The sequence below is a fragment of the Mauremys reevesii genome, linkage group 7, assembly GCF_016161935.1.
Source record: "Mauremys reevesii isolate NIE-2019 linkage group 7, ASM1616193v1, whole genome shotgun sequence".
Lineage (NCBI taxonomy): Eukaryota > Metazoa > Chordata > Testudines > Geoemydidae > Mauremys > Mauremys reevesii.
Genome location: NC_052629.1, coordinates 107,562,285 through 107,582,978, shown reverse-complemented (window position 1 = coordinate 107,582,978; position 20,694 = coordinate 107,562,285).

The following is a 20,694-nucleotide window of genomic DNA, read 5'->3' as shown; positions in this document are numbered from 1 at the left end:
TCTACTCGTCTTCCTCTGTCCCTCCTCCCTCCCCCCACCAAATCACAGCAGGCCAGTATAGCTGGAGGCAAAAAGAGAACTCTGATTATGCTATGTTAGGGTGTGGAGAGTGGCATGAACTGCATTTTGAATTTAAGCACTGCCAGCTGAATTTATAGTCACAGGAGGACCAGCAAGAACATGGATCCTGACATGCTAAAAGAACCTAAAGGCAGTAAAGAAAAAAATCTGAGGATCCTTTCACGCTAAAGCTAATAACCACCATTGACAATGGCACTGCTGAGCTGTGGACTGAATTATATGGTGGGTGTTTCACCCTTTAATAGCACCTCATTAATGCTCCATTAAATGGAGTGGCCAGTTTCAGTAGTCAAAGGACATCTTATGCTTCTTCATAAATGATTAGTCCTCTTAAGGTTCCCTGCTGTGTACTGCATGAGGATTTGAAGGATCTAGAGAAGTGGTTCTCAACCAGGGTACGTGTACCCAGTACGCAGAGGTCTTCCAGGAGGTACATCAACTCATCTAGCTATTTGCCTAGTTTTACAACAAGCTACCTAAAAAGCACTAGTGAAGTCAGCACAAACTAAAATTTCACATAATGGCTTGTTTATACTGTTCGATATACTATACACTGAAATGTAAGTACAGTATTTATATTTATATGGTAAAAATGAGAAAGTAAGCAATAGTGTGCTGTGACAATTTTATATTTTTATGTCTGATTTTGTAAGCAAGTAGTTTTTAAGTGAGGTGAAACTTGGGGGTACGCAAGACAAATTAGACTCCTTAAAGGGGTACAGTAGTCTGGAAAAATTGAGAGCCACTGATCTAGAGCTGATGTCAAGTAACTTATGGACAAAAGGTAGGTGTTTTTGTTTTATTTTGTTGTTTTCCTGTATTGTTTTTAGAAACAAGAATGTTTTAATCATGTTTTAAAACATCCGTGTAAACTATTTATGGGGCTATAAACATCTCTCTTTGGCAATGAAATCCCAAACACTAGGATCCTGTGTCTGTGCATAAGAACCAGAGAGTGAAACTGTTGGGTCCAGTTTCATTGCCTAAAACTAGAGGAATACACAAAGTAAACAAACAACATAAGTGGTGAGACGCAGATATGATTTTTTGTTATGGCTGTATTTATCATTTCATAAGAAATAAACCATTCAATAGCTTATTGATGTCAGACCCCAGGTAGGCATTAGTTTGGCTTTTTATATAAGAATAACAACATCACTAACAACCCTGTTAAAAATGCAAAAGCTCCCAGATCATTTGTGGTTTTTAATTATTATGCAAAAATGACAAACCAGGCATCCAAGCAAGTAATTACAACATGACTATACCCTATATAAAGGGATCACATATTGCATGTTTTGGCATAGTTACTTATGTTTTAAAAGAGGTCAAAAACAGCATCTGTGAAGAAGTAGTACATTTATAAATACGTATGACTGATTTTAAATATTTAGCTTCAGTACTTAGTAATCATTTTTGAGTAATATATGGATGACATTTCATATATGTTCTATTTTATAGAGCTTCTTATACTACACCCATAATATATATATATTAATTTATTGGCCTGATTTTCAGAGCTACTGAAGTCAATGGAAACACCTTTGAAAAATCACCCATTCATGTGTATGAACATACACACATGCACGCACAGTTCAGATTTTTAGACCTGCATGTGTATAAATGTGTATAAGGAGCCACATCCTTAAACAATCCTCCTTTTTAGGAAACCATCCAAAAGTATCCATGTAAAAGAGTTCAAGGGCACCAACTGGCCTCCGGTAATCGAGTGGTTAACATAAAACCAGATTCCCCCCTCTCCTTACATAGGTGCATAGGAGAGTGGGCTGGAGCATTGATTCACCATTGCCCTGCACTTTGTGTAATCATTTATACCAGGGCAAAATTAATGTAAGAGATTATTCTGATTTGGTAGCACTCTGCATTGGTGTAAATAACTGTCCAAGGTGTCAGGCAATATTGAATTAAGCCTGTAAGGGGATCTGCTTGGGAAACAGGTGGGAGAATGCCTTTGGAAGGTCTGGTCTGCACAACCAGTGATGGGTCTGGCTTGAGCCCAAAGCTGGGAAGTTTCCTTTTCTGCTACTTACTTGGCTTCCTAGAAGAAAACACCTCACTGACTAACTATTCTTTTTGCTGCTGAATCATTACACTAACCTGCAATCCACAAATGTAGTGAGCACAATTCTGCTTAACCTCTATCAGGCCACCCCCCCTGATAAAGGCAAGTCGGTAACGGGGGTAACTTTGTTAACCAGGCCCTTCAGTAAGATGAGTGTCCCTGTACTTGTTGGGATCCATCCTCACTCCTTTTTTCCTCTGGAGACTTTGCTGCTGTTCACTATCCTTCTTTTAACTAGACTTTTATATGTGCTTCTTTACATCTGAAGTTGCTGAGAAGAGCCTGAGCAGTAGATGGTAGACTGGGACTTGAAATCTCTCATCAGTAACCTAACCAAGAGCTACTGTTAATGTAATGTGTTGATAAATTGCATTCAAATCAAACCTTAGTTCTTTAGTCACTATAAAAACTAGCACTGGATGGCTGCTGGGCTATGGTTTGAAGGCTCCAACATGCATCAGCTGTATTGCCAGAAATGGTGACTGAGATGAAATCCATTGCACAAACCTGGGGACCTGAACTCTACCAAACTTTGGAAGTAGAGGGGTTTGAAATCAAGACAGTGACCCTGAGTTCCTCCCTCTTTAACTCATCTATATTATGACTCATTGACAGAAATACCAAGGCCAGGTCACTACAAACTTACATTGGTATAACCCAGGGGTCCCCAATGCGGTGCCCTTGGGCACCATGGCGCCCACGGGGGCATCTAACTGCGCCCGTGTCCTGGCTGGAGGTTGAGCATCCACTGAAATGCCGCTGAATTTTGGTGGCGACACCTTTGGATGATGCTGCTTGCCACCGACAAGCGGCGTCATCCAGAGGCGTCGCTGCCAAAATTCAGCGGCATTTCAGCGGATGCTCGACCGCTGCCATGGTCCTTCATCTGGCGCCCGCCAGATGAAGAAGGTTGGGGACCACTGGTATAACTACATTGCTCGGGGGGGTGAAAAATCCACACAGCCCTGAGCGATGCAGTTATGGCAACTAGACCCCCAGTATAGACAGCGCTGTGTTAACAAGAGGGCTTCTCCTGCTGACATAGCTACCATCTCTTGGGGAAGTGGATTAACTATGCCAATGGGAGAAGCTTTCCCATCAGTGTAGTAGTGTCTTCATGGAAGTGCTGCTGCAGGGTTTTAAATATAGACCTGCCCCAAGAACTGCATCAAAACAGAACTAATGCTTAGGGGATTGGGAAATTCCTTTGCCCTGGTGAAGTCTGGTCTGTTCTCTTGGCTATGCTTTTGAAGTGTGTGTGATAAAGGATACAGGAGATATGTTCTTGAATTTTGCCTTAGCAGGCAACTAATAAATGGCAATTAGTCATTTCATTTAGCTGCTCAGTCAGTGTTTACTTTGTATGGAAGAGACCCGATAAGGACTATACACACAGCATAGTACAACCCAAGGAAATACAAAATCACCTAACAGGATTTATCAGAGCTTGTGAATGGAGTCTCTTCTGGATTGCATTTAGATGTACCTGGAACAGATAATAGTGCTTAAATAGTCTATGTCAGTGTATTCTTCTCAAATCTTTGCTTTGGCTTCTTACCCCAGTTCACCTCTTCCTTCCCTTCCCTTCAAGGGATATTGAGAGAACAGTAGAGATGGGGACTGACCCTACTGCATGCTTTGATGAAGCAAAGCTTATCGAATCTGGAGCTTGCTTTGCTAGCTCAGTGGTATTTGGGCACCTCAGAGTCTCTCCACTTTTCCCTCCCCAACTCCTTTACCACGCAGCAGCATGTTGAAAAATCCTGGAGAAAAAACACACAGATATCTGGTACAAACCAACCTCCTGCCAGCACCCACATTGGTCTCATCCTTACAGCCACGCCACCTTGGGCTGTGATCTCATCAGATCTCCCAAACTCGGTGAAGAACTTTATCAACACTTAATTGGGAGACGTCTAAGGAAAACAGAGGCTGCAGGAAGTAATACGGATGCCTCAGCAGATGGCACTCTTCCTTCAGAGTCAAGACAGAATCAGTGCCTAATCCTTGTGCGTGGGGGTGCTGTGTTGTTTGCGGTGGTGTTTTATTTCTCATGCAAAAGACAGAGGTCTTGATGCTGGCAAATAATATAGATTCCCTGGGAACTGGGCCATTAGTTTTTGTTCCTTGGTTTAAATCCAACTGAGTTAGTACATTTGGTCTCTGTACATCCCCCTGTGGTTTCAATTGGATTCCGCTTTTTGTCCATGATTGTTGTGTAGTTTTGCTGTGTGCTATTAAACAACTGCTACTTTCCACCCCAGAGATGGTTGCATTTCAGAGGTTCATATATGTGTGTCTCTCCTCCCACTGTTCCTTTCCTTATTTACACCACTAAATTCTGCAATGCAAGCATGTGGGTTACACGTGCAATTATCCTAAAGTCCCACACAATATTTGGACATATATAAATAGACAGTTCTGGTAATTTGTTTATACAAATATGTAACATACATGCACAAAGTTAGGCACGCAGTTGCATTCTGATTTTTTTTTAAATGTTAGATGCACGATTGCACATGTAAAGCTTGTCAGGCAAAATGTGTTTCATTATCACCCTTCCTTGATAGATTCCATCCCTAGCCGCATTTGCTCAAGTGTAGGCGGGGACAATATCTGTTCTTTTAAAATTAAAAATAAAGCAGCACAGTTAGCCTTGTTAGCAAACACAATGCCCATCACTTGAGCATATTTTTTTTTTTACTTCCGTCACTCTCATTCCAGCAAAAATGTCAGCAGTCATAATAATGCTGCTTTTGTTATCATGGCAGGAACAAAAAGTGCTGTGCAGCAAAGCTTACCATTACAAAAAAAGAAATGAGTCCTGCAGGGTTTAACTGAAAATGGGCCAGCAACTGAGAAAGTATAAAAAGCAGGAGGAGGGTCAGAAGTTCACTAAGAGGATTTTCAGAAATGTGCATGCAATAATCTCACTTTAACGGCAAAACCACACCCGGTAATTGGGTAAATCTGGAGAGACTAGATAATACGAGAGCCAAGGTTTTTTTGAGACTTTTCCACTATAAGCTAGTGATGAGCCAGCTTCAAAAGGGACCCAAAATATAGACCCAATAATCACAGATGTTTGAACTAGAGCAGGAAAGGGCAAACTACAGCCCATGGGTCGGATCCTGCCCATGAGGGCTTTCAATCCAGCCCGCGGGATTGCCAGCCCCATGGCACAGCAGGTCTATGGCTGGCCCCGCGCCGCTCCCAGAAGCGGCTGGCACCACGTCCCTGCGGCCCCTGGGGGTGGGAGGGCAGAGGGCTCCGTGCGCTGTCCTCGCCTGTAGGCACCGCCCCCTGCAGCTCCCATTGGCCGGGAACAGGGAACCGCGGCCAGTGGGAGCTTTGGAGGGTGGTACCTGCAGGCGACGGCAGTGCACAGTGGAGCCACCTGCCCCACCCCACCCCCAGGAGCCACTGCTGGACATGCTGGCCACTCTCTGGGAGTGGCATGGGGCTAAGGCAGGCTCCCCTGCTCTAGTTCAAACAGGCTCCCATGCCGCTCAAGGTATGCAGTGCCAGGCTGGAGCCCGCACCCCAACCCTCTGGCCTGAGCCCCCGGCCGCACCCCGCACCTCTCCTGCACCCCAACCTCCTGCCCTGAGCCCCCCTCCTGCACCCCGCACTCCTCCTGCACCCTGACCCCTTGCCCTGAACCCCACCAGCACCCCACACCCCTCCTACATCCCAACCCCCTGCCCTGAGCCCCCCCCTCCTGCACCCTACACTCCTCCTGCATCCCAACCCCTTGCCCTGAACCCCCTGCCACACCCCACACTGCCTCGCAGACCCCAATCCCCTGCCCTAGCCCTACATTCATGGCCCTTCATACAGCTTCCACACCCAGATGTGGCCCTCAAGCTAAAAAGTTGCCCACCCCTGAACTAGAGGGTGATCCAAGCAAGTAGGAGTCAGATCCAGATGTGAACTTTGAACCTCTTTAACGGATTAGCCCAAAATTCCAGAATCCAAATGCACCCAAACTTTGGGGATACTCAGATCCATATTGATCTGGACCTGAACTTTACAGCTGGCCTTTCTCTCTATAATTATAGAATCTCAGAAATGCAGGGCTAGAAGGGACGTAGGGAGGTCATCTAGTCCAGCCCCCCATACTGAGGCAGAACGACGTAAATCTAAATCATCTTTGACAGGTGTTTGTCTAATCTGTTCTTAAAAACCTCCAATTATAAGGATTTCACAATGTCCTTGGTAACCTATTTGAGTACCTAACTATCCTTATAGTTAGAAAGTTTTTTCCTAATATCTAACCTAAGGGCTTGGCTACACTTCCGAGTTAGAACGCATTTAAGCAGCCCTGGGCACCCTAACTCATGATGCATCCACACTGGCAAGGCATGAAGAGCTCCCGGACTCCGTGGCTGTAGCGCTCCTGGTAATCCACTTCCACAAGAGGCATAACGCTTGCTGTGCCCTGGCTGGAGTGCCGTGGCGCCAGTGTGGACGCCCTGGTCTATTAATGCACTCTGACTGGCCTCCAAAAGTGTCCCACAATTCCTGTCTAGCCACTCTGGTCATCACTTTGAACTCTACTGCCCTGCCCTCAGGTGACCAACTGTCAGACCCGCCCTTTAAATTATCTGGGAATTTTGAAAATCTCCTTCCTGTTTGCTCAGCAAGGTGTGGAGTCCTCTGGACTCTCTCTCCAGTTTGTCCCCATCTTTCCAGCTGAGGCCTCACCAGTGCTGAGTAGAGTGGAAAATTACCTCCCATCCCTTACACATGACAATCCTGTTAATACACCCTAGAATGATATTAACTTTTTTTTTTGCACCTGCATCACATTGTTGACATACTCAATTTGTGATCCCACTATAACTCTCAGCACATTTTTAACAGTTCTACCACCTACCCGGGTATTCCCTGTGTTGTAGTTGTACCTTTGAATTTTTCCTTCCTAAGTGTAGCATTTTGTACTTGTCTTTATTGAATTTCATCTTGTTGCTTTCAGACCAATTCTCCAATTTATCAAGGTTACTTTGAATTTTAATCCTGTCCTCCAAAGTGCAACCCCTCCCAGCTTGGTGTCATCCACAAATTTTATAAGCATGCTTTTGACTCCCTTATCCAAGTCATTAATGAAAACATTGACTAAGACCAGATACAGGACTGACCCCTGCAGGCGGGGCTGAGCAAGAGCAGGGGCTTTGGGGAAGGGGTGGAGGTGGGGCTAGGGCGCAGTAGGAGCGGGAAGAGGCGAGGCGGAGCAGGGGTGAGGGCCATGCGGAAGAGGCAGAGGGGCTGGAGCAGCACGCAGCTGCGTAGGGCACCAGGAAATGTGGTGCCCCAAATTTCCTGGTGCCCTATGCAGCTGTGTACTTTGCGTATGGGTAGGGACGGCCCTGCCAGGACCAAGCCCTGGGGCAGTCCACTTGATACCAACTTGCAACTAGCAGGGCCGGCTCCAGCTTTTTTGCCACCCCAAGCGGCGGAAAAAGAAAGAAAAGAAAAAGAAAAACCCGATTGAGCTGCCACCGAAGTGCCGCCAAAGAGGAAGACGGAGTGAAGGGCCCGCCACCGAATTGCTGCCGAAGACTGAAGCGGAACGATTGAGCTGCCACCGAAATGCCAACGACGACGACCCGGACTTGCCGTCCCAACAACGGACGGACTGACGCCCCTTTCTATTGGCTGCCCCAGGCACTTGCTTCCTTCGCTGGTGCCTGGAGCCGGCCCTGCCAACTAGACATCAAGCCGTTGATCACTACCCGTTGAGCCCGATGATCTAGCCAGCTTTCTATCCACCTTATAATCCAGTCATCCAATCCATACTTTTTAAGCTTGCTGGCAAAAATACTATGGGAGACCGTATCAAAAACTTTGCTAAAGTCAAGATATATCATGTCCACTGCTTTCCTCATATCTACATAGCCAGTTATCTCATCATAGAAGGCAATCAGGTTGGTCAGGCATGACTTGCCCTTGGTGAATCCATGTTGACCGTTCCTGATCACCTTCCTCTCCTCCAAGTGCTTCAAAATGGTTTCCTTGAGGATCTGCTCCATGATTTTTCCAGGGACTGGGGTGAGGCTGACTGGTCTGTAGTTCCCCGGGTTCTCCTTCTTCCCTTTTTTAAAGATGGGCACTATATTTGCTCTTTCAAGGTGTCAAAGTTAAGCTGATTGGTCTATAATTCCCCGTGTTTTCCTTTCCCCCCTTAAAGATAGGTACTATGTTTGGCTTTCTCCAGTCCTCTAGGACCTCACCTGCCCTCTGAGTTCTCAAATATAATTGCTAATGGTTCAGAAGGTGCATGTTCAGTCCTTTCTGGAAATCAGGCCCCTCTCTGGAGTCTCAAGTTGGGGCACCTAAAATCATTACACAATTTTGAAAATTTAGGCTAGATTTTTAACATTTATTTTAAAGGTTTCTATTGGCCATGGACTTTCTAAGCCTTAGAGCAACAATAAACCCTATTTTAAAATAACGGTATGTTTGGTGTTTTAAAGCAATCGCAGGTGGAAGAGAATACCAAAACCACTATTGTGGCTTGTCAAAAGCACTTGTAAAGGAAAAGCTTCTATGCTCTGTTTGCTGGCATCATTGTTTGCCTGAGCCCTGCCTCCCCTCCCTCACCCCCAGCAGGGCTGGCATCGCCACTTGCCCCCCTCCCCTCTAGCACGTTCCTCCACACCCCACTTTTTTGACAAAAGTGGGTATTTGTCCCATTTGTTGTTACCAACTTGATCAAAAAAAGCCAGGACGGCTGGGACAGGGTCAAAAAAGGGACTGACCTGGCCAAAACAGGAGGTATGGTCACCTACACTTCCAAGACCTCCCTGCTTTAGGAGGGAGGGATTTCCATAGGTAGAATTATACAAACAGTGCTCCCTCCAATCTTGCCCTGCAAATACCAAGCTCCAGCAACCTATTCCCTCTGATCTCTGAAGACAAGATGGTTGATTGGGGCCTTGGAGCTTTTGCAGCCAGTACTTAAAAGACTCTAAAAGTTTCCAGTCAAAGCTTTGAGAGCCAGATTTTCAAAGCCAGCCATGTGCAGTTGCATGCATAGATTTGTGAAGGGCTTATTGTCACGTGCAAGTGCCCTGTGCCCAACGGGTGTGCAAAAATACGTGATTATGTGCGCTGACTGATTCTCTGTTTATATAACCTGCACAGTCCTAACTGTGAAAACCTGGCCTTGGATATATTTAGTCAGTCTATGTATTTTGGCCGGGGCAGGTGCTGGCAGTACAGCTCACTGGTTAGAACTGGAGCTGGGGGCCAAAGTTGAAGTTGGAAACCAGAGCCAAGGGTCACAGCAAGAATCAGGAACCAGAGGCAGGGACCAGGAAGGGAACATAAGGCTGGGGCAGGACAGGAACAAGGCAGGGACAAGAGCAATCACAGCTGCAGGCAGAAGCATTGAGCAGCTGGTGAGTGGCTGCAGCTGCTGAGCTTAAAAGCAGGCCTCCCTTTGGCCAATCAGGTGATCCTACCACAACCCAGCTGACCTTGTTAATCAACCTGGAGGCTAGCCTGACTAGTTCCCAGGCTCAGCGGAAAGTGCTCAATCTTGACACATTTCCTTCCTTCCTTCTCCTTCCCTTCCCCTCCCCTCCTCTCCCAGGTAACTTCCATCATTCTTCTCAGATATGCCTGATTATTCCCTTTGCTTCACTGAAGGAGACCAGACATGTATTTCTGTTCTTCAAGGAAGATCATGTTATGGGGGACGAAAGAATTAGAAATGGTTAACAAAATGGCTTCCAGAAGAAATGCACTGAGGGTGATTCATGTGGCCAGTCACGATGAACCTGGGCCTAGCTTAATAAGGTTGAGACCACGACAGAGCTGATCCAGGCTGGACACTTAGAGCAATTGAGACACCAGGGCAGGTTTGCCTAAGAGGTTAATTCTTCTCTCAGCAGAGCTTTGCTTACAGGAGGAAAGTGAGCTAATTAATGCATTGTTAAACACCACTTAGTACCAGCTAGAGAAAGGAAGTGGGGTTTTAAAACATGTTAGACATTCATGGTTTAACAAGGTTGGTGTGTATATATACATATCTGTGCATCCTGTCTTCCACAAGAAGAGAGATGTCAGACCCACAGAAACAGGTTTCTTTTGTATAGCACCCTACTACCTCATTTAGCAGGATTGTTCATTTTGTTAACCAGGGGGAGTGGTTTCTTATGGAGCTGAGGTTTGCAAGTTGCTGGCAGTCTGCAGTTAGGTGATGATCCTGGTGTCTGATGGACTGGTACTTACACTGCAATTCCTCTCTATGGTGATGTGAGTTACTATGCAGGCACAAAGGGAGAACACATGCCCAGAGAGGAAACATTCCAGTTTGTTTTGAATCTTCTCCTTGATGAAGCAGAAAACCCCACGGAACAAGACAAAAACCAGGCTGTGGCTGTGCTGTATTTAGTTCTGTTCATGCTCCAGAACTCCCAGAGGACATTGCAAATATGGTAAATTAAATCTGATTTTCATGCAGTTTTGCATGCATGCCGGAAAGTAGGAGCAGGGATTGGGGGAGGCATTTATTTCCTTTGAATACTATTGGACCTTATGTAACCCCTAAGCCATTCTGAAATGCTCAGTCAGTTTCAACATGATTGTTAGGAGATGCTATAGGGGCTCCCTCTGGTGGATAATGATACATAAAACTGTTCATAGAGATTTTTCTAACTGTAAAGCACTAAACCAGGGATTGGATTTCACTCTGAAGAATTGACTGTCCCATGGAAAAGCTCTCACTGGGACCTGAACTAGACTCTTAATGAGCAACATCTAATAAAAAACAATAGGGTAACAATGGTGCAACATAGCAAAATATCTCCCATACCATATGAACCAGGATGGAACCAGCCTGGATCAATTCCACCTCTTCCAAATCTTCCTCCAGAGCCAAACAGAACCCACCCATACCCTTCCCAATTTCCCCTGACTCTGTAGCTTTTATGGAGCCTCATCCTGTCTAGGCATCCATTCAAGGTGTTTTACAAGCCCTACACGAATCCCTCCACTCCCACTGCACAGGTCGCCTGCACCAAACCTATTTACTCCAGCTTTGTTCAGGGGACTGAGTTTCAGATCTTGGAGATGTAACTAGGCTCTGCACAAACAGGGGCCAATGAGTCAACACAAGCACATTATAAGTGATGCAAAGCCTGGCTGGTAACACATGCAAGTGAGCCAACAATGGGATGGATCTGCCCTAGTATAACTCAGGATCCTGGCTACTGTATTATGTACCAATTGCAGATTATTAAACATGGAAGCTGGCAAACGAATCCAGTACCCATTGCAATCACTGATTCTGGAAAACACAGTCTACGCACCAGGCATAGCCTGAGAAGGCTGGGGTCCTGCTTTGTCACTAACTGGTGTTTTTTTTTAATAGTGCCAACCTGCCTGGAGCTGTGACACTCAGATGAGAAGTATGTAAGCTAAAGAAGTTTTTTTTAAAATGTAGGAACTGCAAATTCACCACACTTTCTAGAAATGCTCTGTCAATGTGGCCCATTAGTTCTAGAGTGAATCTGTAATCTACGACAGGTTTCAGAGTAGCAGCCGTGTGAGTCTGTATCCACAAAAAGAACAGGAGGACTTGTGGCACCTTAGAGACTAACAAATTTATTTGAGCCTAAGCTTTCGTGGGTTACAGCCCACTTCATCTGATGCATGCAGTGGAAAATACAGTAGGAAGATATAAATACACACACACACACACACACACACACAGAGAACATGAAACAATAGGTGTTACCATACACGCTCTAACGAGAGTGATCAGTTAAGGTGAGCTATTACCAGCAGGAGAGGAAAAAAACGTTTTGCAGTAGTAATCAAAATGGTCCATTTGCAGCAGTTGACAAGAAGGTGAGAAGAACGGGGGGCAGGGGGGAGGGAAATAAACATGGGGAACCCACGAAAGCTTATGCTCAAATAAATTGTTAGTCTAAGGTGCCACAAGTACTCCTGTTCTTTTTGTAATCTATGAGTGTCTCTACTGGAAAAACATAGCTAAAAGAAGCATCATTCTATTTCCTTCATCCTCTCACCAATGCTTAATATCCAGAGAGACATGCAGTGGTCTCCTGCTAAGTTACTAAGTGCCACTACAAAGGGCCTGGGTGGTCTCAATCAAGCCAGAGCACAGTAATGTGGTGAGATCATGTTTTCTTTCATCAAAAAGCAAAACTTATGTGGTTGCAAAAGAAAGAGAGGGAAGCCAAAGGAAGCATAGAATGCTCTAGTCAGTCAGGAAATCTCTGGATGCTAGTTAACATGGGTAAACTTGAAGCTGACTTTTCAAAAGTCAGTGGTAGGAAGTGGACAGTGGTGGGTTTACAGCAGACAGAACTGCAAGGTTTTTGGTATTCTGAAGTGAGAAGCTATTGAGTAGCCGGAAGCCAGAGCTAGCCCAGAGCAAAGTGGTAGGAAATAGCAGACTGATAAAGTGGGAGGATTCTTGGCTCATAACTCAGAATTCCACCAATTGTAACTGTCCTTTCCTGGGTACTGGTTGCCTCGGACTTCTGAGAATGCCTCCTTAGCAGCTCACATAATCCCTGGATACCAGGGTGATGGATGAGCCTGGTGTAAATGCCTGGAATGATAGAAAAATGCCAGAACTGAAAGTTCTCAAATTTAGGGGAAGCTCAGACACAAATCTGGAGCCAGACTTCGTAGCTGGCCCTCTGTTGCTATAATTGGTTCAGTCAAAACTCTGGCTATGACAATATTCCTGAACTTTGGTCTGAACTTTACTTCTCATGCCTACTCTACCAATGTGCTATCCCCAAACTGTCATATGAATTAGACCCACCTGATGTGCAACAAAAGACTACTGCACTTCAGTGCACTCCAAAGACAGTGAAACCCTACATGTTACCCATGTTGAAGTCTTTTGCAACAAGGTTTATGCAAACAGACTTCCCCCAAATGCTGCCAACCTTTGCTTCCATTATTCTTGAATTCAGAAGCTGCCTTCCATTCCAGAAAAAACATTTCTTCTCAGCTCTTCTTCTCTTTGTTATTTCTAATGCTTTGGACAGCTGAACAGGACCTGAGAAGCAGGAACAACCAACCAGCTTCCATTACCAGATAGTCTCTGAGCTCTGACCTTGATGTCAGAGGACCAGGAAAGTGTCCTGGTGCCTGGTGTGACTCTGAGAAGCTACTGTGATTTGAAGTGCCTTTAAAAAGGTACAATCCATCTTGCCTTAATGTATTAAAAGCACTTAATCCCAGCTGGGGTATATCAGAGCAATAGAGTATCCCCAGTTGGGTACTAGAGGAGCTGTAATTTGATTTTCTGGCCCCTGTGGCTAAACTGCTGCAGCTTTGCTCTTGTGGTCCAGAAATCCTAGGAAGCCTTCAATGAAATTATAGCCTGTAATACCCAGAAGGGTGCACTTTACTTCCTGGATAATGGTATAATGCAATAGCATGCTGAAAAATAATGCACTTTTATTTTAAAAGTCTCTTGTGAGAGCTCCAGCCCTGCCATTAAAATTAATAAAATAAAAGTGATTAATATAATTAACTAAATATGTAGCCCTTTCCATCTGAGGATCTCCTAACAAGTAAAGCTCATAGCATGCATGTAACTTACAAGGGAGGAAAAGATGATTAGCCCCATTTTACAGATGGGGACCCTGAGGCACCGAGTGAACAGCCTACTGTGTTATTGACTTCAAGGGGTTATTTGTGTCTTACTCATAGGGCCCTACTCCTACAGTTTATTAAGGTGCTACTATTATGCAGCCCCTCACACCTGAGATTCTGACTCTGCTACCTTAAAGAAGCAGAGAACATATCAAGAGTCAACTAGTGCCCAACAAAACTAGTATAGCTCTTACAGATGCCTGGCATCACCTGGTCAGTCTTGTACTTGCTCTGACAGATGTCTTTTGTGCTAAGAGCAGCTGGGCTTGATTCTTTGCTGCTGTAAATCCATTGCCTTCAGCAGAGTTACGCCAGCAGAGATCAAGTCACTTACAGTCACCACATTAGAGAATAAGGAAGGCCAGTATGGATTTGCCATGCTCATGTTTCTTTCCATGGCCAGTGGAAAAGAGTAAAGGTGGCTAAGATCTTTTTTTATTTTTTTGGCATCCTAAACCCAGTGAAGCTCTGCCTCATGCTGTCATGATGGTGGCATCGGTGAATGGCTACTGCAAAGTAAATTATTAGCATTACTGGCTTCCTGCTGCTCAAATGGCAACATCCCAAGCAGCGTTGCTTATTTAGAAATTAAAGCCAGTTTGCCTCAATGAAAAAAAAACTCCTTGTATCGCTAGATAAAGTGTTAATGCTCATCATGGCATCCCAGCATTGGGGCCTGCCTTCCCTCATCTCTGCGTTCTCGTAGCATTCACTTCATAATGGACTAAGTCCTCATCCAAATGAAAGTAAAGGCAAAACTCCCATTGATTTTAATAGGACCAGGACTGGATCCAATATATTGGAATGAGCAATTGAACCTACAGTGGTGCGTTGCAGACCTTCCAAGTCTCTGTCCCCCAAGAAAAGCTTAGGTTGTCTGTAATGTAACAGACTTTATATATTTCAAAGGAACTGGGGAGCTGGGAGGAAATACAGCTGCACAGTACTTCTCCCTGATGCTGATATGCCTTAGCAACCACAGTATTTTCCTAAGAGAAGAGGAGGCAGACTCATCCCAGGGGAAGTTTAAAACTGGACTGAAGCAAACACTGGAAGGCATAGGTGCTGGAACTAGGGGTGCTGGGGGTCCTGCTGCACCCCCTGGCTTAAAGTAGTAACAACAACTCAAAATACATGGTTTCCGCCTTCAGCACCCCTACTATAAAAATAGTTCCAGCACCACTGAAAGAAGGAGACGGGTCTGAACCAATACGTGCCTCAGTTCCATTGTAGCTCTTCAGCAGCGCACCTAGCTGCACCTCCTGCTGCTTCCGTTGTGTGGCCCCTGGTGGCTACTGCAGTGGGCACTCTGGGGCTTGCTGCCATCCCTCCATACACCAACTTGGGAGGGTGAACAACTCCCTGCTGAAAAAAAAGACCTCTATACTTCTTGCCTCCATCACCCCTCCTGGGTGGGCGGGGGTCTCCAGATGTAATGGGGTCAGCTGCCTCCCTAACTGCTCTTCATAGTGGGCTCTGCAGCACCCTGCCTCCATTCCTGGTGCTGGACCTCTCACATACTCACAAGAGACATCCACAAATGCAATAACAGCCCTTTTGGGGATCTGGTTTATTAATACGAAGTTCAAAATAAACACAAGAGTCTTTTACTTGGGCCATAAACTGGCACCTCTTCTCTCTAAGGTGCTGCCTTTTCAGACACAAGGCCTGTCCTGCCTTCTTTGTCTTATGCCAGCAAAAAAAGCAGAAAGTCCAGCCAGGACCTTCTACCCAGCCACAACTCCCTCCCTCAGGACCAGTGCCAGAGACTCTTTCTGCAGCTTGCCACTGCAGCCCCCTTTCCTTGGACATCGACAGGCCCCACCTCAAGCCTGGTTTAGTTACGGGGCCATCTGTGACTACGTGACTTACTCCATTTCTCTCCACCTGAGGAGACATATCAGCTGTGCCACAACTTTTGAATATCTGGCCCTTATTTAGGTGCCCAACTGGGAACTGAGCTATTCTGCCCCCATTGTGGGAGCTGAGATTGACAATTTGGCCCTGAGCATCTTTGGAAATCTCACCCCCCGTAGGGCTGCAAGGGAAGGGAAGGTTCCTTGTTCCCTCCTTCCTCTCTTGAGCACTTGCACAGAGTGTGCCAATATGTAGCTGTCAAAGGGTTGGTCTCCAGGGCTCTCCCAGGGGCGTGAGTGGGCTCTGAACTCACCCAGCCTTGGGTCTTCAATCTCGAGACAGTTGACATTGCAGGTCTGGTTGTGGGAGACTCCACCCTCCGGCTGAGGGCATTGGGAGTCCAGCCCTTCCTGGGCTGTCAAAGATCCAAAGTGGGAAAAAAAATTGAACTTCCACAAGCCCACAGAGAATAAGTCTCTCTTCCTCCAGGAAACTGCTGGCAGGCTATAGCCCTGCACAGTGATTATATGCGAGTTACTGGTAACAGTTCTAAAGTATTCATCCAACACCAGGTCCAGCTTCCCCTCAGGGGACTCTGATAGGCAGCGGGCATGGAAGCAACCACTGCTCTCCTCTTCAGGAGCTGAGGGTTGAAGTCTCGCTCTCCTCCCAGGTCTGCCATGACGCACCTTTGCAGAGGTGGCAGGTCAGGGCTGCTCAAACCCAGAGCAGTTCATTAGCTCTTGCCTGGCCAGTTTGAGTTTTATCACAGGAGCCCACTGTGTCCCTAGGATAAGAAGAATTATTTCCAGGATTTGGTTGTAAGATTTTGGTTGATGATCCCATCCCTTTTGTATAAAAGCCCTTTGCATCCCGGCTATTCCTTCACCCCTCTTTTTCCTGATTCATTTAATTCCTATGTCTCTCTGTATGTACATATACGGGGGGGAGAGAGGAATAGAAAGAACAAGGGACCAGGGCTAGCCTGGGAAGCAAAGAGCTTTCATGCCACGTCCACGGAAGGTGCCAATAATGCAGTGGGAGTTGCACTTATGGGTGAAATTGGCCCCCTGTTTTTCAGTAGAATGCCTGGGTCCAAACCCATGCCTGGTGGAACTCCATTTACAGCAATAGAGTTCCACCAGGGAGCAATTGTATCGCTAAGAACTAGGTCTACTTTTATTATTTGATTTATAATAGTCCCTGGAGGCACCGATCTAGACCAGGGGCCCATCGCGCTATACAAACAGGAGGGGCTGTCTAAACAGTGGGTGCTATTGTTTTCACAGGGAAAAAGAAATCTCCCCTCTGTGCTAAACCAAGTCATTAGCAGAAGAGAAAAAGAGGTCAATCTTCAGTTCTGAAGAATTATTACTCTTACTGTGTACATCTCCAGGAGGAGGGAAACTATCTATCATGTACCTGTTCTCTTCTTCTTGGCACATTAAGTAGGTTAACTTCCCCATAATCAATGGGACAAATGCAACCTGGATGTAACTCTGGTCTCCAATGGAGTTACGCTGTGGATGGATTTGGCCTAGCGTGTCCCATTTTTTGTAGCATCCTGTAAACATGCAGGACTCACCCCTGCAGCACCTCCTGTTGGTCATCCTTGGGAATTAACTCATTTTCCAGCCAGGAGCACCCTCTGCAGGCCAATGATTCACTACCGGCCCCCAAGTCCCTCCCTGGACCCTGGTGCCCTTTTAACTGGGGTGTTGCCCCCTGGCAGTCTCCCACCAATCTGGGTCTCCCTTCCCTGGGGAACCCTCAACCCACTATCCCCACTTTGCCTCAATTTTGGCTACTGCCCAGTCACCATCTAGCCCCCGTTCACTGGGGCAGACTGCAGTATCAGCCACTCATCATAGGCAAAGGGGTTTGTACCTGCTGCCTTTGCCTACCCCTTGGGCTGCCCCCTGCAATCCCCAGTACCTCTTGGCCTTATGATAGGCCACAGCCTGGGGCTTTCCAGGTAGGAGCTCCCCAGCTCCTCTGCCTTTCCCCAGCACTGCTCCACTCAGGTACCCTCTCTCTAGCTCCCTACAGCCAGGCCCTTCTCCCTCTACAGGCAGAGGGAGACTGTTTGCTCCTGGCTTCCCTGGCCTTTTTATCCAGGCCAGCTGTGTCCTGATTAGGGTGTGGCCCCGCTGCAGCCACTTCCCCAATCAACCTGGGTTTTACCTTGCCCTCTGTAGGGCTTTTCCAACCCCTTCCAGGCTGAAGTGGGTGATCACCCCGCTACACTCCCACTAACTAGGACAATTGGTTGTAGATAGCTCTGCTTACTTGTAAGCCTTCCTGTATACGTGTGTGCCAACAGAGTGGGTAATGAAGTCTCACAAGACATGTGACCATATCATATGATACTGGAATCCATCTTTAACCTGGTGCTTTTCCATTTAGAAGGAGGGGTGGGAACCCAGAGAGAGAGAAAGGATTCCCGCCTTGTGCCAAAGCTATAAAAGGGGGTGGAACAGAACAAAGGAGTCCCAGGCATGTGGAATCCCCTGCTTTTCACCTAAGATGCCTGCTGGAACTAACGAGGACTGTTCCCGGGGAAAGGATTGGGCCTAGACTAGGAAGGAGTCTCGTCTGTGAAAGAAGCTTATTGGAACATCTGTGAGGGTGAGATTTTACCTGTAATCAGTTTCTTAATGTATTAGGCTTAGACTGTGTTTTGTTTTGATTTGCTTGGTAATTTACTTTGTTCTGTCTGTTATTACTTGGAACCACTTAAATCCTACTTTTTATACTTAATACAATCACTTTTGTTTATTAATTAACCCAGAGTAAGTGATTAATACATGGGGGAACAAACAGCTGTGCATCTCTCTCTATCAGTGTGATATAGGGCAGACAATTTATGAGCTTATCCTGTATAAGCTTTATACAGAGTAAAATGGATTTATTCGGGGGTTGGATCCCATTGGGTGCTGGAGACAGGAGTACTTGCTGAGCTGTTTTCAATCAAGTCTGCAGCTTTGGGGGCGTGGTTCAGACCCTGGGTCTATGTTGCAACAGGCCAGAGTGTCTGGCTCAATATGACAGGGTTCTGGACCCCCAAACTGGCAAAGAAAATGGGCTCAGAGGTAGTTTCAGCACATCAGGTGCCAGTCCCAAATGGGTCTCTGTGACTGAACCTGTAACAGCTGGGTTTGGAAATGGGGCTTTTCTATTGTAGACTAGGCCTGGAATGAGTATTTGGGGCATGCCCACATTAGCCGGTTCATTCAAGTTACAAAGACCATGCAGATAAGTATGGTCTGTTGTGTTTAATTCATGTTAGTTAACATGATGCTTTACCCCAGGGCTCACATGGCCTTTATGGTGCATACTGGAAACAGTTTTCCAAGCAAATTGTGAGTTGTCCATGTCTTGGAGCCTTTGTGTGACTAAAAGCATTATCTGGCCCTCTCTGTGTTTGGACGACTCCAGAAATTTCCCTTGCCGGGGCAAAGCCTACTTACTGGCACTTATTGATAACCTCACTCCCTTTTAGAAGCTCCATCATCTGGAACAATTTTTAAGGTCATAACTAGGCAGATATTAGAATGACGGAGAGACACTCACGCACACACACAGATGCACACTGACAGGGAGATAAGAGGGGGGAAAAATTATATTCCCTTCCCTATCAGGAGAAAGATTGAAGGTGCAGGCTGAGGAGCAGTCAGACGAAGAAAACAAGAGTGACAGACAACTGGAAACAAGCAAATCAGTGCCTCAGAGAGATACGGTTGCAGGGGTGGGGAAAAGGGTGAAGTAGATGCTAAGTCCATTGGGCTTCAAAGTTTACAAAAACATTACCAGGGCATGTTTCTCTGGTAAAGTTTTTTGGTATGACCCAAATTCCCCCATCCCACCCTCTTTCTTTTCAGTGACATGAGCCAGATTCGTATCTTAGTTGCAACAATGTAAATCTGGAATCACACCATGGAGTGACTTCAGATTGACACCAGCGCAAATGAGATCAGCACCATTGGTCTATTGTCCTGCCCTCCTCCCCAATACCACCCTCCTGGGCCAGAGCAATGAGACTAGTGTGCTAATTCCAAAGCTATGACATGCTCTGTGGTGGTCACCCAGCCCTACTCTGACTGCAGTAACCCTGGGACAGGCTCTCTCTTTACTGGGTGCTTTGGCTTGGAAATGGGACATTTTACTGCTTTGTAAACTATTTACATCCATCCAAGCTTCTCACATTCTTGGTAGTGAAACGGAGACATTACTAAGAAGCTTTCTGCTCACACAGGGTCTGATCTGGTGAAGTGCTGAGCACATGACCCCCATTCAGCTCAGCATCCTGCAGGAGGCACTCAGCCTCTGCATGCCCAGCTGTGGTGTTGGCATAGCAACAACTTCCTGACCCAAGGCTGGGCATGGTCCCTTCTGATAACAGGCTGCCCAGAGGAGGCTCTTGTTATGTTAAACAAGGGAAATGCATTGTTAACCTGCATGATGACACGGTTTCTTCAGGCCTGGCTCGGAAGGTGCTGAGTGCTGTCCAGTCCCATTGAACTTGAGAGCTCTCAGCTCTGCTCAGGATCAGGCCTTTCTGTAATTTTTACCCAGGATTCTAGAGTTCTGCAGCTGTCCCAGTCTGCCATTCTGTGCATCTGGCTTCATGATGACCAGCCTCATTCTGCTTCTGAGTACAAACATTGCCCTGAATCTCTCACACTGCCCAGTGCTTTTCATACCCATTTGATATTGTTTTAAGGTGACTAATCTGGCCTGGTTTAGAATATGAGGGGCATTTCCTAAAATTAACGGATAGTACTTCACACTTCCCATGTTAATGCACTCTTCAGAGATGGGGAAACAGCATTTCCCCCCATTTTAAAGACTGGAAAACTGAGGCTGAGAGAGGCAAAGGGCCCAATCCTGCAAAGTGCTGAGCTCTTCAAATCCCAGTGAAAATTTCTGGGGCCTAGTTCTGAACTCCCATACATTGGCTTCAGGGCCATCCCTAGGGGGGTTCAGGGCCTGGGACAAATCAGCACCTTCCAGCTTGGGGCCCC